Source organism: Lagenorhynchus albirostris, chromosome 3, assembly GCF_949774975.1.
Source record: "Lagenorhynchus albirostris chromosome 3, mLagAlb1.1, whole genome shotgun sequence".
NCBI classification, from domain to species: Eukaryota; Metazoa; Chordata; class Mammalia; order Artiodactyla; family Delphinidae; genus Lagenorhynchus; species Lagenorhynchus albirostris.
The window spans coordinates 57,463,660-57,477,839 of record NC_083097.1 but is presented as its reverse complement, the minus strand read 5'-3'; the positions used below and the strand labels follow the sequence as shown (position 1 = coordinate 57,477,839).

General features: G+C 43.9%; 1 long non-coding RNA gene across 1 annotated transcript in view; it reads right to left on the bottom strand.

The window, feature by feature from the left end:
• The window catches only part of LOC132516890 (uncharacterized), a 41,266-nt gene extending 39,100 nt beyond the window's left edge, over window positions 1-2,166 (bottom strand). The window contains exon 1 of the long non-coding RNA XR_009539501.1: window positions 2,018-2,166. This is a non-coding gene — a long non-coding RNA (uncharacterized LOC132516890). The remainder of the gene's footprint in view (window positions 1-2,017) is intronic.
• Window positions 2,167-14,180: the final 12,014 nt, after the last annotated feature.

Genomic DNA, 14,180 nt, shown 5'->3' with positions numbered 1-14,180 from the left:
CTGGAAGTCATGGATAACTGGATTCACACTGAGATTTGTAACTCTAGAAGGTATCAACTACCAGTCTTCTATGTTAAAAACAAATAGTCTCAGAACTTTTCCTTTTTCTCCTCTCCTGTTGTACATAAAGGTATGTACAAAGTAAGATGACCAGTTGATTCATCTTAAAACAAGGTGTTCCAGGAAGTTTATTCTGACAATCAGGTTGTCATTGTCTTTTGGCTTTATGCATAGTTTCTTTTCTTAATAAATTTATTTATTTATTTATTTAATTTTGGCTGCACACGAGCTTTCTCTAGTTGCGGTGAGCAGGGGCTACTCTTTGTTGTGGTGTGCGGACTTCTAATTGCAGTAGCTTCTCTTGTTGTGGAGCTTGGGCTCTAAGTGCACAGGCTTCAGTAGTTGTGGCACGCGGGCTCGGTAGTTGTGGCTTGTGGACTCTAGAGCACAGGCTCAGTGGTTGTGGTGCACGGGCTTAGCTGCTCCACGGCATGTGGGACCTTCCTGGACCAAAGCTCGAACCCGTGTCCCCTGCACCGGCAGGCGGATTCTTAACCACTGTGCCACCAGGGAAGTCCAGGCATAGTTTATTTTCTGTGTAGTTAAATTCACCGGTTCCCTGGTGCTCCTAAAACAATGTCTCAAATCACTTCCCTTCAAAGAAGCCAAAAAGCCCAGGTGCTCCCTTTCCTAGCTTCTCCTTTATCCAGCCTCCCTTGCAGCTAGAATGCAAGTATGTGATGAAGGTTTAACCAATCAGATGCTCCCACCCCAGATTTTTGAATTGGTGGCTACTGATGCAAAGCACTAAGAACAGTGGAGTTCATAGCAGTGACGGCAGTGACCACAGCAATATCTAGTTTCTGGGAACAGCACATACTGTACAAAATGTCACAGCCATGTCCTCACCGGTAAGATGTTGGCTGTGGCCCCGCAGCTGCCTGGTCTCCCATGTTTCCTGCCTTCCTCCAGCCTGCTTCTCAAGGCTTCCTGGTACTTTTGTGAACCAACTGCTTTTCAGTCCATTCCTTTTCTGTTTAACTAGAGTTGGTTTCTGATGCTAAAGTTTTTTGCCAGTTATAAGGAAACAAGGAGAAAATCCCTTTCCCACACTCTGTGTCCCTCTTTGCCATCTGAGCACTAAGAATCCTTCATGAAAACAGCTCCTTATATACAAACAGCTCATACAGCTCAAAATCAAAACAAAAAAACAAAAACAAAAACAACCCAAACAACCCGATCCAAAAAAAAAAAAAAAAAAGGCAGAAGACCTAAATAGACATTTCTCCAAAGAAGACATACAGATAGATGGCCAATAGGCATATGAAAGGCACATTGCTAGTTATTAGAGAAATGCAAATCAAAACCACAATGAGGTATCACCTCACATCAGTTGGAATGGCCATCATCAAAAAGTCTACAAATGATAAATGCTGGAGAGGGTGTGGAGAAAAGGGAACCCTCCTACACTGTTGGTGGGAATGTAAACTGGTGCAGCCACTATGGAGAAAAGTGTGGAGGTTCCTTAAAAAACTAAAAATAGAGTTGCCATGTGACCCAGCAATCCAATTCCTGGGCATATATCCGGAAAAGATGAGAACTCTAACTCAAAAAGATACATGCACCCCAATGTTCATAGCAGCACTATTTACAATGGCTAAGACATGGAAGCAATCTAAATGTCCATTGACAGATGAATGGATAAAGAAGATGTGGTATATATACAGATACAATGGAATATTAGCCATACAAAAGAATGAAATAATGCCATTTTCAGCAACATGGATGGACCTAGAGATTCTAATACTAAGTAAAGTAAGTCAGAGAAAGATAAATATCATATAGTTTCACCTATATGTAGAATCTAAAAAATAATACAAATGAATCTATATACAGAACAAAAATAGACTCACAGACGTAGAAAACAAACATATGGTTACTAGCAGGGGACGTGGGGAAGAGATAAATTAAAAGTTTGGGATTGGGCTTCCCAGTGGCGCAGTGGTTGAGAGTCCACCTGCCGATGCAGGGGACACGGGTTCGTGCCCCAGTCTGGGAGGATCCCACATGCCGCGGAGCGGTTGGGCCCGTGAGCCATGACCGCTGAGCCTGCGCGTCCGGAGCCTGTGCTCCGCAATGGGAGAGGCCACAACAGTGAGGGGCCCGCGTACCGCAAAAGAAAAAAAAAAAAAGTTTGGCATTAACAGATATACACTACTATATAAAAAACAGATGAACAACAAGGACCTACAGTATAGCACAGGGAAATATATTCAGTATCTTGTAATAACCTATAATGGAAAAGAATCTGAAAAAGAATATAGATAGATAAACTGAATCACTCTGCTGTACACCTGAAACTAAAAAAACATTGTAAATCGACTATACTTCAATTAAAACCAAAAAACCCAGCTCCTTTAGTCCTGGCTGTGTGTTTGCTCACCCTCCCCACCCCCTTCTCTCATCTCTCCAGGTCTCAGGTATGATTTCAGGTTCCAGAGCACCAGCCAGCAGCCGAGACGTTCAGCTTGCTCTCTCTCCATCCCTCGCTGTCTCAACCTCCTCCAGGACAAGAGCCCCACCCTGTACAGCAGGGCTCCTATAAGTACCCTCCTGGAGCCACCGTTCCATTCATTCATCCATTTGCCCAGACAAGTCCAGCTGCCTGGCGAGCACACAATTGGGGCCTGGTTTAGAACCCCTACATATTGAGAAACTGGATACTTTGGGAAATAAATTGTCCTTTTCCTAAAAAGATCCTTCTAGATTATCTTTAGCAGGACTAAATGATTCCTGTTGAACCTGACACCTGCTTCCTAAAGGCTTGTTCCCTCCATCTTACCTCCCTCTCTTCCACCAGCATTCACAGAGCACATTTTAATGAGACAAGATGGCAGAGCCTCAGCTCAGCCCTCCCTCAGAGAAGTCTCACTTCACTCCAGTATGCTGTGTAACCCAAAATAAGTTCCTGCACATCAGAATAGTCAAGACTGTTCCTTCTCTTGTAGGTGACAGAAGTCTCTCCTCTTTCCACTGCAAAGGAAATGCCTTCAGATCAGAAGGCGTTTACTTTCTTCAAAAGTAAATAAATGGGACTTCCCTGGTGGCACAGTGGTTAAGAATCCACCTGCCAGTGCAGGGGACACGGGTTCAAGCCCTGGTTCAGTAAGATCCCACATGCCTCAGAGCAACTAAGCCCGCGAGCCACAACTATTGAGCCCGCATGCCTAGAGCCCGTGCTCCACAAGAGAAGCCACTGCAATGAGAAGCCGGTGCACCACAACAAAGAGTAGTCCCCGCTCACCACAACTAGAGGAGCCCCGCGCGCAGCAATGAAGACCCAACACAGCCATAAATAAATAAATAAATAAATAAATAAATAAATAAATAAATAAATAAATAAATAAATAAATAAAATGGCTCTGCAAAACAAGAATCATTCGGTCATGTCCCAGGAGCCACTCAGTGATACCTTCTCTGTGTTTCAGCCAATGGCTTCAAGGCACCTAAAGTAGCAGTAGGTGTTTCCCAGACTCTGGCTCCTAAGAAACTTTACCTGGAGGGTGGTTGCAGGTATATTCTGAGTAACCAAGCTGCTTGGGGTTAAATCCCACTTAGTCCCTCAGGGTCCCCAGGGACTAAAGATTATGCACAAGAATGGCTCAGATACATCCACTGCCAGTCACTTGCAGTAACCAATTTCCCATAAATGTCAATACGCGGGCTTCCCTGATGGCTCAGGGGTTAAGAATCTGCCTGCCAGTGCAGGAGACACGGGTTCAAGCCCTGGTCCAGGAAGATCCCACATGCCGCAGAGCAATTAAGCCCATGTGCCACAACTACTGAGCCTGCGCTCTGCAGCCCACGAGCCAAAACTACTGAGCCTGCGTGCCGCAACTACTGAAGCCAACTGCACCTAGAGCCCGTGCTCCGCAACAAGAGAAGCCACCACAGTGAGAAGCCCGTGTACCGCAAAGAAGAGTAGCCCCCGCTCGCGACAACTAGAGGAAGCCTGTACACAGCATGAAGACCAAACACGGCCAAAAATAAAATAAATAAAATATAAATTTTTTTAAAAAGCCAATATGCTTATATTGACATATGAATATGACACACATATATAATAGTTTCATTATAAAGGCGTATTTTAATAAAGTTAACTATATATATAAACACACATAGTCTCAATTAAAATAAATATATAGGTTAAGTTTCTTGCCCTAAAAGTTATAAGCAGGCTAAATTATTTACAAAATAATAAAAACCAGCCATAATTTTCATCCTGCTGAAGATGACTTTCCATGATCATGACCTAAGCAGATTTTTCAGGCCACAGGACCCGGAGGTCAGATTTTCTGCATCTCCAGGTGCCAGAGGCACACACACTTATAATCCTCTGTCAGAGACTTAGTCAGGACCTGGGAAGGATTATTCCAAATCAGGGCCATCAAGAGGAGAAGGAGAGGGGGATCCCCAAGTGACAAAGCCACAGAAGAGCTCAGGAAAGCCTCTGTCTTCACCTGCTTTGAGGAGGGCTGGCTCTATTCCCCACAGTGTCCCTAAGTCACAAGCTTCCCTACCGCCTCAAGGGCTCATTTTGGAAACTATCTTTGGCTGCCTAAAGAGAGGGGTTCATGCTCCAGCTCAGGTAGTCCCCACATACCTGCCACATAAACGTACACCTGGGAAAAAGTTGAGGCTGCTCTTGGGTGGGCTTCCCAGCAACCTGTGCACCAAACTCGTGTCCCCCCACTGAGTAGGACTTGAATGCCATTGCCAATGGCTTAATGGCCATCCCATAAGATAATAATTTGTCATCGTTTTTAAACCTTAAAATTGGCCAAATTCTTTACAGCACACAGACTTATATCCAATACTTTGATTTTGTTCCAAATTATTTTAAAAGTCAAAAAGATTTTAAATTGAAAAGTTTTGTTTCGACTACCTCGGGCACTTGCCAAAACACTCTCCAAGTACTTTTTTCAGCAATTCTCATTATACATTTGCAGAAAGCTTTTAATAGTTACCAAAATGCATCTAACCATTGCCTCATTGGATTCACTCAGGAGTCCCTAGGAGCTGGAAGGATTGGTGAGTGTATCCATTTGACAATCAAGGAAACCGACACCCAAAGAGGCATGAGACTTGCACAGCTAGTAAACAGTAAAGAAGCCAGACCTCCCAAGATTGTGCTCTGTACATGCTCATAATAGAAATACACAGAGGACTGTCCCTTGGCATTTTCCAGGCTGAAACGCTGAGGCACAAAAAACACCCCAAGAAACCCACTACCTATCTTATGAGGTCTGTTATTAACTTTTTTATTTAAAAGAGAAGAAGTTGACTGTGAATAATTTTCTATCTATATTTTCCAAAAGCAAAGAGAGAGAAAATAAAGGAAGATGATCAGGACTAATGATGTACTGATGTAAGAGCCTTTTCTCTCAGCAGGTGAAAGGCAGGCAACAAGCACAGGTTCTGTGAGGCTGCACTGCCGGCTGTCACCTCCTCTGTGCAATAGTGACATTTCATCAACATTGTGTATTAATGCTGGGATTTAGTAAATCAAACTGTATTTTTTTTAAAAACAGAGTCATTAAGGAGCTAATATGAACATTTTATGTAAAACGAATAATTAGTCCTTAATATTTTTATGCAAATACACCCTATTCAACGATTCTAAAGTGCACTCGATTTTTTTCTTTTTAACCTCTAAAATCAGCACGCATCTGTGAAAGTAGGATGCAGTCAATGTGTCATACAATAATTGTCCACCAGGTGGCAGTCATGATGTAGTAATAGGAAATTTTCCATTGACGCATTCCAATAGGATGGAGAAATCCTCAATCTCAAAAGCACCTTAGATTTGATGAAATACGTAATGGCTTCTTTGGAGCAAGATACAACTACAACAAGTGTTTATTTTATTTTATTTTATTTTTTGCGGTATGCGGGCCTTTCACTGTTGCGGCCTCTCCCGTTGCGGAGCACAGGCTCCGGACGCGCAGGCTCAGCGGCCATGGCTCACGGGCCTAGCCGCTCCGCGGCATGTGGGATCCTCCCGGACCGGGTCACGAACCCGTGTCCCCTGCATCGGCAGGCGGACTCTCAACCATTGCGCCACCAGAGAAGCCCAACAAGTGTTTATTTTAAATAATACTAGGACCTAGGTTATATTCTAATCCTAGTTTTAGAATTCACCAACAGAGTGAACCCATGAAACCCTAAGCACTCCGACTTCCACCCCAATAAAGGCAGAACCCCAGGTTCTGTCGACCCACACCACAACCTCTCTGTGTGACCCCAGGTGTGCTATGCACCCTCTAGGACTTTTGAGTAATAAACCTTGTCTTTTCAAAGTTCTCTGATACAACCAGTTGTTGTTGAGGTACGATTTGCAACTATAATAGGAACCACAAGGGCAGGTCCAGCCACGACATTGGTTGGGGAATATCTGTGGGGGGCCTCACCACAAGTAGTACCTGCTGGGGTGAGTGCCCCCAGGCATTCCTCCCTGATAGCATCACTCTTCACAGGCTGAGACCAGACACAAAACAACTGTGTTCTCTTAAACAGCTCACACCACTATTTCATGACCTTTTATAGTTGGTGGCTTCCATAGAAAATTTCAAGTACATATTTTGCGCTAGGCAGATAATTATTTCCTTCTTCTCCACTCCAGCCTTCCATCAATCTGTCCTCACTATACATTTCATAAGCACACCAGTCAGTATGATTAAAATGTCCCTAAAAAGGCAGCCAATCTTCAAAGAAGCCAATAAGACATAACCCATTTCAGGAAAAGAAAGAAAAAAAAAGTTGGTTCAGAAACAACTAAAATGTCAACGTGGTTTGAAAGAAACCAATCAGTAATACAGACATAAAGATGCTACGCTTGTGATTAGCTTGATTAACAAAATAATAAAGCCTGTTAGAAAAATATTAATAAAACATTCTGGTGATGAAAGCTTATCTCTGATGAGTTGGAAAAGCAAAGAAAAATAATCCCGAGCCATTTCCCAATTTAGAAAGATTTTGTTTATCCTTCTTTGCTGGAGTTGGAGCCAACCATTCTGATGGTTTGGATTAGCTCTTAATATTTCTAGCCATTTGAGTATTCACATCAACGGTGCATTTCTGGGAACAGGCTATATCACCACAGAGAGCAGGCTGTGGAACGAAGCTTCTCCACACCTAGGTCACAAACCTCCTCTCTCCTTTCACCACTTTGACCAGTGGCCTTTGGTCGAAAATGGGCAAGGAGAAGTCAGTGACCCCAGGACATCAACGCACCCAGGCGGTCCACGTGGTGCCCATTGGTCCTCCTCCATCCCCAGGGTTTCCAAGAGCTCAGCTGCCCACTAAGTATCCAGGCTTGCAGCCAACTAACCCTCCCTGTTAGGCATCTTAGTCACTTGTTTTTTTAACTACATTATCGAAGTTGAGGCAGTGAAACCATGACAGAGGGAGAGGAGAAGTTAGTGTAAGTAAGAGGCTCGTACAATTCTTGAGACTTGCGAGAGATGAGTTCTTTTATCAGGATACCTATTTTAGGCTTGAATAGAATTGATGTGTTCATTTATTCATTCACTTTACAAATCCATTCTCTCTCCAAACGGCTATATATAAGATTCATGCCATGGTGGAAATAATTAGTTTTAGAATCAGAGGGACCTGGATTCAACTCCTGACTTAACATTTTTTCTGAGCCTGTTTCCTCACCTGTAAAGTTAAAATAATCATACCATCTTTGAGGGTTTTTCTAAGGATTTCAAATAATGTATATAACATTACTGGCACATAGTAAATAATAAATCAGAGCTATAGTTATTACTATTTTATTATTATTAACGTTGCTGCTGCTAAACAATACAAACCCCCAGTTCAATCCTCCATATTTACCTGAGGATGATTCTTCCTCTTAGTCAACTTCTTCAGTCTGACAGAGAGAAATTCAGATTTCCACCAGCTTTTTGTTAACTCAGCTCAACCATGGCAGTTCTCAGCCTCTAACAAAGACTTCTTCCCTGGGCTTCCCTGGTGGCGCAGTGGTTGGGGGTCCGCCTGCCGATGCGGGGGACACGGGTTCATGCCCCGGTCCGGGGGGGTCCCGCTGCCGCGGAGCGTCTGGGCCCGTGAGCCATGGCCGCTGGGCCTGCGCGTCCGGAGCCTGTGCTCTGCAGTGGGAAAGGCCGCAGCAACACTTCTTCCCTGACCAATCCTTAATCAGGCTCCTCCTGTTACTGAGCAAGGGCTCATTGCCTGACGCACGTAGAAGCCAATACCATGGCACCGGCTTTTGAGAAAAGAAAAAGCTTTATTGTGAGGTCAACTGACAAGGAGGCTGAAAGCCTAACTCAAATCCGCCTCTCTAATCCAGGGTTCGGGAGAAATTTAAGCGGTTAGGGGAATTTCAAACTTGGAAGCTGATTGGCTAGTCTCAAATCAGTCCTCATAAGCTACTGGTGCTGCTGGAAGCCAGATTTTCTCTACTGAAGGACTTCTCACTTCGCATAAAGGGCTCCAGTGGAAACATTTCTATTCTTTGGTCCTGGGGTCATCCTGGAGACCTGGCTTCCTGTCTTGCACATGTGCCATGCTGTGTCTAAAATAACTCGTCTGATTAGTCAATCAACCTATTTCAGGAGGCAAAGTCAGTTTAAGCCGGTCAATATTTTACATGCTGTTTCACTCTCAGCCCTCTTCTTAACTTGACCTTGGGCTGCTTCCTTTGACCTTGGCCTGCTGCCCTTGACCTTGGCCTGCTGGGCCCAGTCTTGGCACAATTCTTCCTAAGCCAATTTATTGAGAAGCCCCCACCCTTGATAGGTAATCACCGTGGCCTGCTTTAGCAAGAATCCCGTTCATCAAGAATCCCCCTGCGCTTGATGTCTGATCAAGTTCCTCCTGGTGACTTCTGTCCACTGGCCCCCCTCACTCTGCTTGTTGGCCATAAATCTCCAGTTTGCCTTTGCTGTATTTGGAGTTGAGTTTAGTCTTCCCCTCTTGCAATGGGCTTGAAAAGAAGTCTCCCTACCATCCTAACAAGTGTTAGAATAATTTTTCTTTTACACCCCTCATCACTGCACGTCATTTCTGACTAGATGGTGTCACTGCCCATTAAGACAGAAAATGGCACTTGGCCTCCTCTAGAGTCAGGACGAGTCACCAGGGGGCCCAGCTGATTCCTCTGGCATGGGGCCATCACTCATCCACATGCCATAGTGGACACTCATCTGCTGAAACAGAACCACAGAGCTGGTTCCACTCAGAGCCCTGGAGGAAGTGAGATGGCTCCACTCCAGGCTCAGGCCTCCCCAGTGTGTTGAACCCTAGACCCCCGGAGAACCACACTGTTGCTCTGCACAATTGCCTTTGCCTCCCCTTGAAGGCCTGCCCTTGCCCTCTCTCAGTTAATTTCTTTTTTTTTTAATAAATTTTATTTTTATTAGGATATAATCTGGCAGCATCCCTTTATTTGTTTATTTATTGCGGTACGCGGGCCTCTCACTGTTGTGGCTCTCCCATTGCGGAGCACAGGCTCCGGACGCGCAGGCTCAGCTGCTATGGCTCGCGGGCCCAGCCGCTCTGCGGCATGTGGGATCTTCCCGGACCGGGGCACGAACCCGTGTCCCCTGCATCGGCAGGCAGACTCTCAACCACTGCGCCACCAGGGAAGCCCCTCAGTTAATTTCTGATTCAAATTCACGCATCCTGTTTCTCCAGTCCCTCAGAGCCTTACTGAGCGACTCACTGACAATACTCTTAGGAGTGAACCGCTGATACTGACTCCAGGTTCTTCCTCTCAGAGCCACTCTTGCAGTGTATCCAGGGCCTTTGATGACTCAGAATTTAAGAGCTGGCAGAGGCCTCAGTGCTCAACAAGTCCTGTGTTTTCCTGATGATAGCATTGAGCTGAGGCCCTTGTTAAATACAAGTTACCAGGCATCTGCCCCTGGATATTCCAAATCTGGGCTGGGGTCCAGGAATGTGGGGGGGGGGGTGGTTTCGTTTTTGTTTTTTTTTTGCGGTACACGGGCCTCTCACTGCTGGGGCCTCTCACTGCTGTGGCCTCTCCCGTTGCGGAGCACAGGCTCCAGACGCGCAGGCTCAGCGGGCCCAGCCGCTCCGCGGCATGTGGGATCCTCCCGGACCAGGGCACAAACCCATGTCCCCTGCATCGGCAGGTGGACTCTCAACCACTGCGCCACCAGGGAAGCCCAGGAATGTGGGTTTTTAAGAAACACTCCGAGGGGTGCTCACCTTCAGGGAAGACTGGGAGACACTGAAATTCTACCATAACCCTGATTATTTTACAGAAGGGGAAGCTGAGGCCTGTATAGGTGTAAAGGCTCACCCAAGGCTGCCTGCTCCTCCTTGGCAGATCCAAGTCCAGGGTCAGGTTGCTAACTCCCGGTACAATGACTGTGCCCTTCAGTCTGTAGCCTTGGCTCAGGGAAGCAGGAGGCTCAGGCTGGGAGTTTGGGCACCATGTTGGCCAGTGGGTGAGGAGTCCACTGCACCCATAATAACCCCTCTCCTAATGCCCTGTGTCATGCCTGCGGTCGAGTCGGCCTCCCATTTAAAACAGGAAATGAGCAGGCCTGTGCGAATAATGACTGCTGCTCCCTGCCCTCTTTCTGTGGATCTGTTGCCTGTGCTAAGGGTCAGAAGAGCCAACTACAGTCTCTAGTGACCTTGAATTAGAGACACTTTATCCATCTAGGCCCCAGTTTCTTCATATATAAAATAAGGTAACTGAAACGAGATTAGGGTCTCAAAACTTTTCCCAAAAAGGAGAGTCCCCTGATGGGCTCAGGAGCTCAGTGTGGAGTTACAGTAAGAGTTGGGGCTGATGTTAGGGAAGAAGAAAGAGGAAGAAATGGAATCTGTGGGCAGTGCTCAGAGGTGAGCTGTCCTGGAGTGTAAGTTCCTCAAACCAGGTAATGAATGGACCCCTTCACATTCTTGGGAAATTATTGCAGACCCCCAACTATCGTTTTAATTTTTATTATAGTGTTATTTCCATATGTACAGCCATAAAAATGTATAAACTCCATGTTTATAGGTTACCATATCATTGCAGAACAAAAGTGAAATCAAATGCCATAAAGCTAATGAAATTCAAATCTGTGATATTAATTTAATGTGATAGGTAAGTGGATGATATTGTCTTGCAGAAACTAAATTGCCAATTTGCGGTTAATAGTAGAAAAATGTTAGCTCAGGTCTGCTCATATATTTGGTCTTTTTCTATATTGTAAGTTTGAAAATACAACTCCCAAGGACATCTGTTTGCATACAAAACAGAAGTATTAATGCATCCCAGCCTTTGTTTGTAATTCAGGAGGAGGAAACCTTCCACTTAACCAACACGCTGTAAGTGAGCAACGCAGATGTTACTTGATAACTCTGTAAAGTTTTCTCTTTGATTTGAAGATATTCGTCTGCATTCAATGGGCGACTAATCCAATTATTGTTGCCCTCCAGAACAGACCATTCTTCAAGACATACAGACTACTAAAATTATTGTTAATTGAATGGTTGAAAATTGATATTTTCAAAGACCGAGACCACAGTGCACATCTATTGAAAACATGAACACGGACGTTATGAGGTAAGTTCCTTTTTAGTCTGACATGCCTGTATTCTGTGTATCCTGAGATGATTCAATTCTCCCACATTTCTGTGTTCAGCCTGCTGCAAAAAGTCTCAGTGATAGAATATACCAAGAAGGCAACTGGATTGCACTTGGTATAAACTCAAAGATAAACACAAATCAAAAGAGAAAAACAAGGATTCTGATGATACATGCCTCTACTCAAGTGTGGTCATCCATATGATTCAGAACCTGCTTATAATAACTGTTACAGATGATCATCACCATGAAAACAAAAATTTAAATTTCTCATAGAGAATTTACAGATCCTTGAGAAATTGACGAACTCCGGGAAAGAAGAGTTGAGCGGGAGAAGTCAAACAGTTTGCCTTTGGGAGACTAAAGTCCAAGTCCAACTGTGTCACTAACTGACTCTGGAAGGTTGGGCAAGTGTTTACATCTTTAGGCATCTGTTTCCTCATCTATGAAACAGTCCTATAATCCCCCTTACGTCACAGGTCCACTATGACGGTGAATCAGACAGCTTACGTGCAGGTGCTTAAACAACCCCCATCCTGCTTACAAATGGAAAACAATCACAATGGCAGGGGCAAGTGGCTAGAAGTTGACTTCTATATGCTTTGAAATGCCCTGGCCACTTATTCCTGAGTAGCAGGGGACAGATGTGAATACCTCCTGGCCTTTCTGGTCCTTCCTGTCCAGGCCTCTCCTGAGCAAGTAAGGGTGGTGGTTATTGGTCAGCTTTCTGAAAGCATTTAAGAGTGAGGGCCCATTCCTTGCTCTCTGCTGCCCTCTTCAGTATGAAAATTGGCCTTGCATCGGATGGGGTCTCCGCAGCAAGTCAGGAAGTACCGTCCAAGCCCAAGCCTTATTGCCCTCTGGGCACCTCAGCTCAACAGTCCAGCTCCAGCCCCTACTCAGGATCCCACAGCTCCAGGCTGGCCCTGGTTCACTGCAGGCTTCAGGCCCTAGGCCTTGTGCAAGCTCCTCTGTTCATTTCTCAGTCTGCACACTTTCTTTCTTGTTAGGGCTTAGTTAAGATGATTTTAGGGCCCAGAGACCCTATAAAGTTTCCTCATGTTTGTTGACCTGCAATGAAATGATTTCCAATTACACATTAGCCCCTGAGGTAAAAAGATATGCTCTGTTGTTCTAATTCCATTTTAATGTTTGAGGTCTATTTGAATGTCTAATTCTATTTTAATGATAAGTACTTGCATTAGCCTTTTGGACACCCTTGAGGCGTGGCACTAAATAAGCAATGAGTTCTTAAAAGCAGCTTTTTTGTTTGCCACTCACAGCCCCATTATTCTTTAGACTAAGGAAGTCATTTCCAAATGAACCACACAGGACTCACAAGAGGCTCCAGTGGGTTCAGGGAAGAAAATATTAGAACTTTTATTTTCATATAGTATATTTAATTTCATTCTTCTAAAGTTTCAGTCTTGGACAATATTTTACAATATACATGATGTAATAGTGGACTAGCGCAGGCACAGAATTTATACATAATTTTTTGAGAATATTACTTTGTTTTCTTAATAATTTTATTGAAGTATACTTGACTTACAATGTTAGTTTCTGCTATACAGCAAAGTGATTCAGTTATATATATATATATATATTCTTTTTTTATATATTCTTTTCCATTACAGTTTATCATAGGATATTGAATATAGTTCTCTGTGCTATACAGTAGAACCTTGTTGTTTATATACATAAATATTTATATATTGTAGGGAAGTGCTAATTTTATTTGATTTATTTGTTTTGTTCCTGAAGGGATATACGATGATAAAAGGTTGGAGACCTCTATTCTAGAAGAGTATTTATCATCCTGGCTGGGTTTCAGAATCACTAAGGGAGCTTTTTAAAAAAGTATATTATGCTCTAACCCCATCCCAGACTTAGTAAACCACCATCTTCAGCAGTGAAGCTTGTGATATATGATTATTTTTTAATTTTTTAATTTTCTTTTTTTATACAGCAGGTTCTTATTAGTCATCCATTTTATACACATCAGTGTATACATGTCAATCCCAATCTCCCAATTCATCACACCACCCCCGCCCCCCCGCCACTTTCCCCCCTTGGTGTCCATACGTTTGTTCTCTACATCTGTGTCTCAATTTCTGCCCTGCAAACCGGTTCATCTGTACCATTTTTCTAGGTTCCACATACATGCGTTAATATACGATATTTGTTTTTCTCTTTCTGACTTACTTCACTCTGTATGACAGTCTCTACATCCATCCACGTCTCAACAAACGACCCAACTTCGTTCCTTTTTACGGCTGAGTAATATTCCATTGTATATATGTACCACATCTTCTTTATCCATTTGTCTGTCAATGGGTATTTAGGTTGCTTCCATGACCAGGCTATAGTAAATAGTGCTGCAATGAATATTGGGGTGCATGTGTCTTTTTGAATTATGGTTTTCTCCAGGTATATGCCCAGTAGTGGGATTGCTGGATCATATGGTAATTCTATTTTTAGTTTTTTAAGGAACCTCCATACTGTTCTCCATAGTGGCTGTATCAATTTACATTCCCACCAA